The sequence below is a fragment of the Ovis aries genome, chromosome X, assembly GCF_016772045.2.
Source record: "Ovis aries strain OAR_USU_Benz2616 breed Rambouillet chromosome X, ARS-UI_Ramb_v3.0, whole genome shotgun sequence".
Classification (NCBI taxonomy): Eukaryota; Metazoa; Chordata; class Mammalia; order Artiodactyla; family Bovidae; genus Ovis; species Ovis aries.
In genome coordinates, this window is record NC_056080.1 from 115,532,567 (window position 1) to 115,542,834 (window position 10,268).

The 10,268-nt window shown below is 41.9% G+C and overlaps 1 long non-coding RNA gene across 6 annotated transcripts in view; it reads right to left on the reverse strand.

Moving 5' to 3' along the window:
- The window catches only part of LOC105605611 (uncharacterized), a 75,325-nt gene that overhangs the window by 35,663 nt on the left and 29,394 nt on the right, over positions 1-10,268 (reverse strand). For 5 of the 6 annotated variants that reach the window (XR_006058366.2, XR_009598814.1, XR_009598811.1 and 2 more), the window contains one exon: positions 3,948-4,031. This is a non-coding gene — a long non-coding RNA (uncharacterized LOC105605611). Of the gene's footprint in view, positions 1-3,947; positions 4,089-10,268 lie in introns of all 6 variants that reach the window. The other variant, XR_009598813.1, reaches the window with a different exon arrangement.

The window sequence follows — 10,268 nt, forward strand, 5'->3', positions numbered from 1 at the left end:
GGGGTTACACAGAGTTGGACACGACTGAAGCGACTTAGCAGCAGACTTAGCAGCATGGGGAGAGGGGAGGGGAGGGTGAGATTATGGAAAGAGAAACATGGAAACTTACATTACCATATGTAAAAATAGATAGCCAAAGGGAATTTGCTGTATGGCCCAGGAAACTCAAACAGGGGCTCTGTATCAACCTAGAGGGGTGGGATGGGGAGGGAGATGGGAGGAGGTTTCAAAAGGGAGGGGACAAATGTATACCTATGGCTGATTCATGTTGAGGTTTGACAGAAAACAACAAAATTCTGTAAAGCAATTATCATTCAATAAAAAACCAAATCCTTGTCAGATAATTCTAACATCTGATTCATCTTGATAGTGATGTCGGTTGATTGTCTTTTATCACTCTAGTTGTAATTCTATGGTTCTTGGTATGATGGGTGATTTTTCATTGTATTCTGGACATTTGGCTACTATGTTAGGAGACAATTTAAATCTTTTATTTTAGTGGACAATGTTTAGTTTTAGCACACAATTCCTAACCTACTTTTGTAGGCTGCAGTTTCAATGACAATTTACTTTTCAGAGCCTCTGTGGTGCAATTTTGTTTGGCTTGGTTAACATGGTGCTGACGGGGCCCTCACTGGTACCTGCTGGTGCTGCCTGAGGGAGCAGAAGGTGCTTCACCAGGCTGGGCTGCCCCATGTCTCTAGCTGGAGGAGGTGAGTCTCTAGTCTTTAAAAACAGCACATCTTACCTGGCTTTGCTTATTCTGGTGGCAACTCCCCCACCCCTTGCCAGTGCTGTATGCCTGGTATATCTTTTGGGGAGAGGGGAATCCTTAAGACCGTAAGGACAAAAGGCTTCCTGAGCCAGACTGCTTGTTGCAATAGCATTTCCCCTTGATGGTGCCCTGTTTGCACAGTATCTTTTCGTGGGCTAGGGGAGTCTCTGGCCTGGTGGGAAAGGAAAGCACTTCTCCTGATTGCTTATTGTCAGTGGGGCTCCTTGCTGGAGTTGCCCTGCTCACTTGGTATTGTCAGCAGGACTCCCATTCAATCCAGAGGAGCCTACCTGAGCAACCATCTGTTGCTAGGTTGGGAGCTGGGAAATGCTGGGCCTGTGTTGCCTTCTGTAAGTCATAAGGCTACCACGGTGTTCCTCCAGTCCTGGAATTTCCAGCCACTCTGCCTTCCTCTTTACCTCTTTTAGAATTCTTTGGTTGCCTCTTGAATTATTTCTAGGATTCATAATTATACTCAGCTGACAGGAACAGGGAGCAGTGAGTCTACGCCATCTTGTCCAGACTTAAAGTAGAAGTCCAATTTCACATTGGTTTCTGCTGCTGCTTCTCCTAGGAATGACTCTGGCTTTCATCTTCCACCCTTCTCTTGGTAAAGAGATGTTCAGGAGGCTTTGCTTTGGGTAATATAACAAGTTCTCAGTTCAGGAGGGTTTTTTCTGTTTATATCTGTGGTCTGTTTGTTTTTTAAAAGAAAGGCTGGCAGAGACCAGCCCTGAAGCAGCAACTGTGTTACCATAGGGAAACACTCTTGATTGGAGGCTGAGTCAGCTGTGGATCTGTCTGGCCTACATGACACTCCAGTGGCCCTGTACTCACACATCATATTTTGAGGAGTCAGAACAACCAAAATTTGGCATTAATATTTCCAGACAGGATGTAGGCAGAAAATCCGAAAATAAGATTTTAAAATATTCTCCTTTCTCTGCAGCAAACCTTGGCATATCAGTGTGCAGTGTACTCTGTGCAGCACTGATCTTCAAGGAAAACAAGAGGCCACTGGAGAAGACTGCCTGTTCCAGTATACTGAATTGTGATCCCCCAGAGATGTCCACGTCCTAATCATTGGGATCTGTGAAGATGTTACCTTACATGGACTTTGCAGGTGTGATTAAGTTAAGGATTTAAGATGGGGACATTATCCTGGATTATCCAGGTGGGCCTAATCTATTTACAGAGTCCACATAAGGGAGAAACAGCAGGGTTAGAATTAAAGCAGGCAATGTGAAGCAGGGGTCAGACACCGAAAGAGAGGTTTGAAGAAGCTATGTGCTGGCTTTGAAGATGGAGGAAGGGGCCATGAGCCAAGGAATGCCCATGGCTTCTGGAAGCTGAAAAATGGATGATTTCAGACTTCTGATTTTCAGAAGTGTAAGATAATAAATTTATGTTGTTTTTAGCCATGAAGTTTGTGGTAATTTATTATAGTAGCAACAGGAAGTAATAATACACTGACAGAGGGCAAGGAAGGGTCATGATGGGGGTGGAAGGTCAGAGAGTACTGTAGAGTAGTAGGAACAGGGCTGCTGTTTAAATGTTTGCTGCATAAGTTTCACGTTTAAAACTCCAGTCTGAGAGGAGACTGATTTAAAGTCTAGACCACGGCTGAAAATTAGAACTTTTTATGATGATGGGAAGGTTCTGTATCTGCACTCTCCAATACAATAGCCATTATTAGGCACATGTGACTACTGAGAACCTGAAATGTGGCTAGGGCTAATGAGGAAATGAATTTTTAATCTGATTTACTTAATTAACTTACATTTAAATTTCAAAAGTTTCATGTAGCTAATGGCTACTTGTATTGGACTAAGCAGGTCTCTACCATTAAAAAGAGTGTGGATAAGGTAAATACAAACTTATTCGTTTAATTCTTCAATGCAAGATAACTAGCTTGCCAAAAACAGCTTTTATCAAATTAAAGAAGCACCAACACTTCTCTGGAGATCAGATTTCTCATAACCTCTGCCATAATACAAGCACAAACCTAGAAGAGGAAAAATCATCTAAACAGCCTGTCAAACTGCTATCATAAAATCTATGAACTTCACAGGAGATATATGAGGTCAGCCCTTGGTGAAACATCTGTACATTAGAAGAACCTAGAATATACTGGTCTCAGCCTCTGACACAAAAAGAGTAAAGCTGGAAACTAAACAAGACAGAATTTCAAAAGCACAGAAATCTGGGACCCATTTAATAGGGAAAGACATATTACTACATGCCTCAGAGGTCCAGGGCAAAAGCAGATGGTCATAATGGCCACTCTGTGTCACAAAGCAAGGTCATATTATGTTCTGAGCCATCTGTTTAAGAAGGTAAACAGTGAATGATGCAATTAAATAAAGAAAGAAAACCTCAACAAAGAAAATGGGTAAATGCAAAATAAAACAAAAAACTATGTTTCCAGTGTCATGCAAAACCCCTACTTTTTTTCTTAAACTTTTTATATTGTACTGGAGTATAGCTGATTAACAACATTGTGATAGTTTCTGGTGAGTGTCAAAGGGACTCAGCCATACATATACATGTATCCATTCTCTTCCAAACCCCTCTCCCATCCAGGCTGCCACATAATACTGAGCAGAGTCCCATGTGCTATACAGTCAGTCCTTGCTGGTTATCCATTTTGAGTACAGCAGTGTGTACATGTCCATCCCAAACTCTCTAACTATCCCCCCTCTTTCTCCTGGTAACCATACATTCATTCTCTAAGTCTGTGAGTCTCTGTTTTGTAGGTTTATTTGTATCATTGCTTTTTAGATTCCGTGTGTAAGTGATATCATATAATTTCTGTGTCTGACTTACTTCACTCTGTATGGCAATTTCTAGGTCCATCCATATTGTTGAAAATGGCATTTGTTGTGTTCTTTTTTATGGCTGAATACTATTCCACCACCCCCTGCCACACACACCCCCCACATCTTCTTCATCCATTCCCCCATTGATGGACATTTAGGTTGCTTCCGTGTTTGGCTATTGTCAACAGTGCTGCAATGAACATGGGCAGAACCCCTACTTTTAAGGTACTGACCACTGTGCTATGTCACCCATTCCAGCTCTTTGTCACTGTGGCTGTCACCATCACGATATGCACCAGGGTTGGTAACTCACTTCAAGCATTCTCTCACCATTACCACAATACCATTCTCACCTTATCCTTCTGCTTTAACAACTTCCAAATCCGGATCAATGCAATCAGCCACCACTGCTCTTTCTGTGTCCATGCTGCTGAGCCCTGGGGGAGGAAAGAGCACAGTGGTACAGGACAGGATCATCTTGAAAAGGATGGTCTCTGTGGAATATTACATGGTGGTTATATATGCAAGAAATCTATAAGTGCTGATATGGACAAATATTCAAGGCACCTTAAATTAAAAAGCAAGTGATATCACACCCTGAGTATGGCAATCATCAAAAAGATAGATAACAAATGTCGGTGAAGATGTGGAGAACCTGCAGTCCTCTTGGGTTGCTGGTGGGAATGTAAAATGGTGCAGCCACTTTGAAAATGTGTGGCAGTTTCTCAAAATTTCAAACCTAGAGATACTGTATGATCCAGTGTCAGGGAAATTAAATGAACATTCTTATATAGGCTTCAGAGACAAAGCAGAGCAGGCCTCTGACCTTGCTTTTAACCTGCCTGGACACTGCCCTGACTGGGAGTGACTGGGAGTGACTGCCTGCTATGAGTGCAAGACTTGCAGCACCATAGATAAGATGGGGGAGGCATCTTGAGATTGTTGAGAACCTGGAGGGGGGGCCTGGCCAACCAAGCCTCAGGCTTAGCAGTTCAGTTCAGTTCAGTTGCTCAGCCGTGTCCGACTCTGTGACCCCATGGACTGCAAAACGCCAGGCTTCTCTGTCCATCGCCAACTCCCACAGCTTACTCAAACTCATGCCCATGGAGCCGGTGATGCCATCCAACCATCTCATCTTCTGTCATCCACTTCTCCTCCTGCCTTCAATCTTTCCCAGCATCAGGGTCTCTTCCAGTGAGTCAGTTCTTCGCATCAGGTGGCCAAAGTATTGAAGTTTCAGCTTTAACATCAGTCCTTCCAATGAATATTCAGGACTGATTTCCTTTAGGATTGACTGGTTGGATCTCCTTGCAGTCCAAGGGACTCTCGAGTCTTCTCCAACACCACAGTTCAAAAGCATCAATTCTTCAGTGCTCAGCTTTCTTTATAGAAATGTTGCTATAGGCTTAGCAACATTCCAAGTTTTACAAGACAAAACAAACAGCATTAACAGGAAACTAGGCTTGCAATTTGGTCACAGATTGATAATGATATCAGTTTGCATCCATCCTATGATTATAAGTGGGAACCCTGAACTACAATCTTTGACGTCTCACCCATGGAGTGGACACACTGCCTGGGACTCTTTTCCCAATCGGGACTCCAGATGTGCTGTGACACAGGACTTTAAGTCTGGATGTTGATCAAAATCCAATTTTGTGATGTATTCTCCGCTCTTTCTAGTTCTCTTTTCTTTTAATGCTAGTATGTTGAAAGTAAGCTAGATAATTCTCTAATAAATATCTGTATTATTTATTTGTATATAATAAGTGGCTTATTTTGTTAACAACTCCTTTGAACTTGAGACAAAAGTTAAAACTTTCAGCAAAACACCAACGATTCCACTCCTTGGTATATATTCAAGAGATATGAAAATAAACGTCCACACAAAAGCTTGAAATTGAATGCTCATAACAGTATTATTCATGACAGCTAGCAATATGTGAACCGTGAACTTCCAGATGTTCAAGATGGTTTTAGAAAAGGCAGAGGAACCAGAGATCAAATTGCCAACATCCGCTGGATCATCAAAAAGCAAGAGAGTTCCAGAAAAACATCTATTTCTGCTTTATTGACTATGCCAAAGCCTTTGACTGTGTGGATCACAATAAACTGTGGAAAATTCTGAAAGAGATGGGAACATCAGACCACCTGACCTGCCTCTTGAGAAATCCGTATGCAGGTCAGGAAGCAACAGTTAGAACTGGACATGGAACAACAGGCTGGTTCCAAACAGGAAAAGGAGTACGCCAAGGCTGTATATTGTCACCCTGCTTATTTAACTTCTATGCAGAGTACATCATGAGAAACACTGAGCTGGACGAAGCACAAGCTGGAATCAAGACTGTTGGGAGAAATATCAGTAACCTCAGATATGCAGATGACACCACCCTTATGGCAGAAAGTGAAGAGGAACTAAAGAGCCTCTTGATGAAAGTGAAAGAGGAGAGTGAAAAAGTTGGCTTAAAGCTCAACATTCAGAAAACGAAGATCATGGCATCTGGTCCCATCACTTCACGGGAAATAGATGAGGAAACAGTGGAAACAATGTCAGACTTTATTTTTTTGGGCTCCAAAATCACGGCAGATGGTGACTGCAGCCATGAAATTAAAAGACGCTTACTCCTTGGAAGAAAAGTTATGACCAACCTAGATAGCATATTAAAAAGCAGAGACGTTACTTTGCCAACAAAGGTCCATCTAGTCAAGGCTATGGTTTTTCCAGTGACCATGTATGGATGTGAGAGTTGGACTGCGAAGAAAGCTGAGTGCCAAAGAATTGATGGTTTTGAACTGTGGTGTTGGAGAAGACTCTTGAGAGTCCCTTGGACTGCAAGGAGATCCAACCAGTCCATCCTAAAGGAGATTAGTCCTGGGTGTTCTTTGGAAGGACTGATGCTAAAGCTGAAACTCCAATACTTTGGCCACGAAGAGTTGACTCATTGGAGAAGACTCTGATGCTGGGAGGGATTGGGGGCAGGAGGAGAAGGGGATGACAGAGGATGAGATGGCTGGATGGCATCACTGACTTGATGGACATGAGTTTGGGTGAACTCCGGGAGTTGGTGATGGACAGGGAGGCCTGTCGTGCTGCAATTAATGGGGTCGCAAAGAGTCGGACACGACTGAGTGACTGAACTGAACTGAACTGAAAATGTGGAAACCCAGTGTCCACTAACTGATGAACTGGTAAAAAAAAAATGTGGTGTACATGTACAATGGACCGTTATTCAGCAGTAAAAAGAATGAAGCTCTCATTCATACTATGACATAGATAAGGCTCGAAAACATGTGCTAAGAGAAATAGGCCCGTCACAAAAGACCATGGATTACATGCTTCCATTTATAGGCAAGTCCAAAATAGGCTAATCTATAGAGACAGAAAGGAGATTAGTGGTGTCTTCAGGCTGTGGGTGGGCACTGGGGATAAGTGAGTAACAGTTAAAGGGCTCAGGGTTTCGTTTTGAGGTGATGAACATGTTCCAAAACCTGACTATGAAGGTGGTTGTATATATCCATGAATATACTAAAAACCACTGAATCGTACAGTTCTAAAAGCCACTGAATTGTACAGTTTTAATGTGTGAATTGTATGGTGTGCGAAGTACAGCTCAATTCAATAAAGCTGTTATTTTTTTTTAAAAAGCAAGTGCTAGAATAATGCATGTACTATGAGTTCATTTACATAAAACCCCAAACTACATATGCATGCAATATAAACATTTGTGAATGTATGTAAATATATAGAAGATGATTTGGAAGGCTCCCCACCCATCTGTTAGCATTGGTTACTTCTGGAGAGGGAAGCAGGACTGCCTTCTGTACTCTCACACTTTCTGGCTTCTCCTCCTACCACCCTAGTTGTTCCTTCAAGTTGCTTTTGTAAGCATCCCTTCCTCTACACATCTCTTTAGAATCTCATTTTACTCTTCAGGCTCTCCTTGAAGTGATCCTAAGATCACACATTTCCCACAGCTTCAACTTCCATCCATATCCCGACCCATTCATTCAGCAAATATTCATTGAGCACCTACCAGGTACTGTACGAGTACCTTTGATCCTTCCTTTCCCTCACCTCCCATCCTTCACCCAGCAAATTCCACCAGTCCCCTCTCCAATAAACATACAGTAAGACCCCTACCTATGAATGAATTCCATTCCAAGAATACATTTGTAAGTCCAGTTTGTTCCTAAGTCCATTTGTTGGACTAAGAGGAAGGAATTTTTACAAAGGCAACTTGAAGGAACAACCAGAGTGTCTGACCCTTAGCAAACAGACAGACAGTGGGTGCCACTGAGACTGGAAGACAAGGGGCGGAGCAAGCGAGTTCTGGACATATTAAATTTGAGATGTGTGTGAGTCATCCAGCTGGAGATCCTAAGTAGATGGCTGGCTATAGACGTCTAGATAGACCTCAGTGAAGTGGTCAGGGCTAGAGATGGAAGTTTAGAAACTGCACTTATTAATATAGATATAGTATTTAAAGCCCTGGGAAAAATAACCTAGGAAGAAAGTGGAGAATGAGAAAAAAAAGGGCCTGATGCAGAGTTCTAATGTCTCCCATATTTGTATGTCTAGTGCTAACCTCCTTCTTCCATGAGTTCCAAATGCCTTACATAAACCTGATATGGCCCCAAATGATTCCATCGACTTCCTCTTCAAAACTGGTCCTCCTTCTGTATTCATCAGTCAATTCAATCTCCAGTACTATTCCCCACCTTTCCATCCCCATGACAGTTACTTTCGGTCATCAACCTCATCATCTTATGCCTGGATGACTACAGTAGTTTCTTAGCTTGGCATCTCTGCCTCTAGTATTTTCCCCCAATTGATGCCAGTAGGGTCCTTCTAAAATGCCCAATCATGGTATTTCCCTACTTAAAACCTTTTGATGATTTTCCATTGTTCAAGATAAAGTACAAATTCTTAAACCTAATGTATAAGGTCTTTTAAGATTTGTTTCCTGCTGACCTTTTCAACCTTATCTTCCATTTATTCCCTCTCCCTTACATCCTAGGCATACCAATTGATCAACTGCCTTTAGTTCTCTGGACACATCATTCTTATTTATTTCTACAAACATGTACCTACCTGCAGTGCACCCCACCACTAACTGTTCTCCAGCTCTATGAAAAGTTTTCAGATTGCCCTCCAAGCCAACTTGGATCTCTTCTTTCTTGATGTCCCCTCAGTATCCTAAGCATGCTTCCATCTTTATTGTCTATATTTTATTATATTTCTATGTCCATGTAGCTTTCTCCCTCTACTAGCCAATAACCTTAAGCAGCGATGGTACTTACTTGTTTTACCAGCACTTAATATGGTGCTGAGCATATAGTTAATTACATCAGCCAATATTTATCAAGTGCTTATTATTCAGTTCAGTTCAGTCACTCAGTCATGTCTGACTCTTTGTGACCCCTTGAATCGCAGCATGCCAGGCCTCCCTGTCCATCACCAACTCCCAGAGTTCACCCAAACTCATGTCCATTGAGTCGGTGATGCCATCCAACCATCTTATCCTCTGTTGTCCCCTTCTCCTCCTGCCCCCAATCCCTCCCAGCATCAGGGTCTTTTCCAATGAGTCAACTCTTTGCATGAGGTGGCCAAAGTATTGGAGTTTCAGCTTTAGCATCAGTCCTTCCAATGAATACCCAGGACTGGTCTCCTTTAGGATGGACTGGTTGGATCTCCTTGCAGTCCAAGGGACTCTCAAGAGTCTTCTCCAACACCACAGTTCAAAAGTATCAATTCTTCGGCACTCAGCTTTCTTCACAGTTTATTATTAGTGCTAAGTAATTTGATAAGTGCTTTACATGCACTGATTCATTTAATCTTTAAAAAAATTTTATTGGAGTATAGTTGATTTACAATAATGTGTTAGTTTCAGGTGTATAGCCAGTCAATCAGTTATAGATAGATATATATCCACTCTTTTTTAGATTCTTTTCCCATTAGGCCACTACAGAGTATTGTGTAGATTCTTATTCGTTATCTATTTTATATACAGTAGTGTATACAGTAGTATATACAGCTTCCCAGGTGGCTCAGTGATAAAGAATCAGTCTGCCAATGCAGGAGTCTTGAGTTCGATCCCTAGGTCAGGAAGATCCCCTGGAGAAGGAAATGGCAACCCACTTCAGTATTCTTGCCTGGAGAATCCCATGGAGATTTCAAAAGGAGCCTCATGGGGTCGCAAAAGAGTCAGACATGACTGAGTGAATGAGCACACACATACGCCACCCCAGTTCCCTGCTGGTAATCATAATTTTCTATATCTGTGACTCTATTTGTTTTGCAAGTAAGTTTATTTATACCACTTTTTTAGATTCCATGTATACGTATTGTCATATTATATTTGTCTCTCTCTGACTTACTTCATCCAGTATGACAATCTCTAGGTCCATCCATGTTGCTGCAAATGGCATTATTTCATTCTTTTTATGGTGGAACAATATTCCATTGTATGATTCATTTAATATGTACGACAACCCTGTGAGGCAGGTACTATTACTATGCTCAACTGAGAAGTAGGAAATAGACACAGAGAGGTTAAGTAACTTTGTCCAAGTCACACAGCTAGTAACTAATGGATACAAGCCCAGTCAGTCTAGCTCCAATGTCTGTGCTTGTAATCACTAGTCTCTCAGCAAATAAATGCCTGTTCAATGAA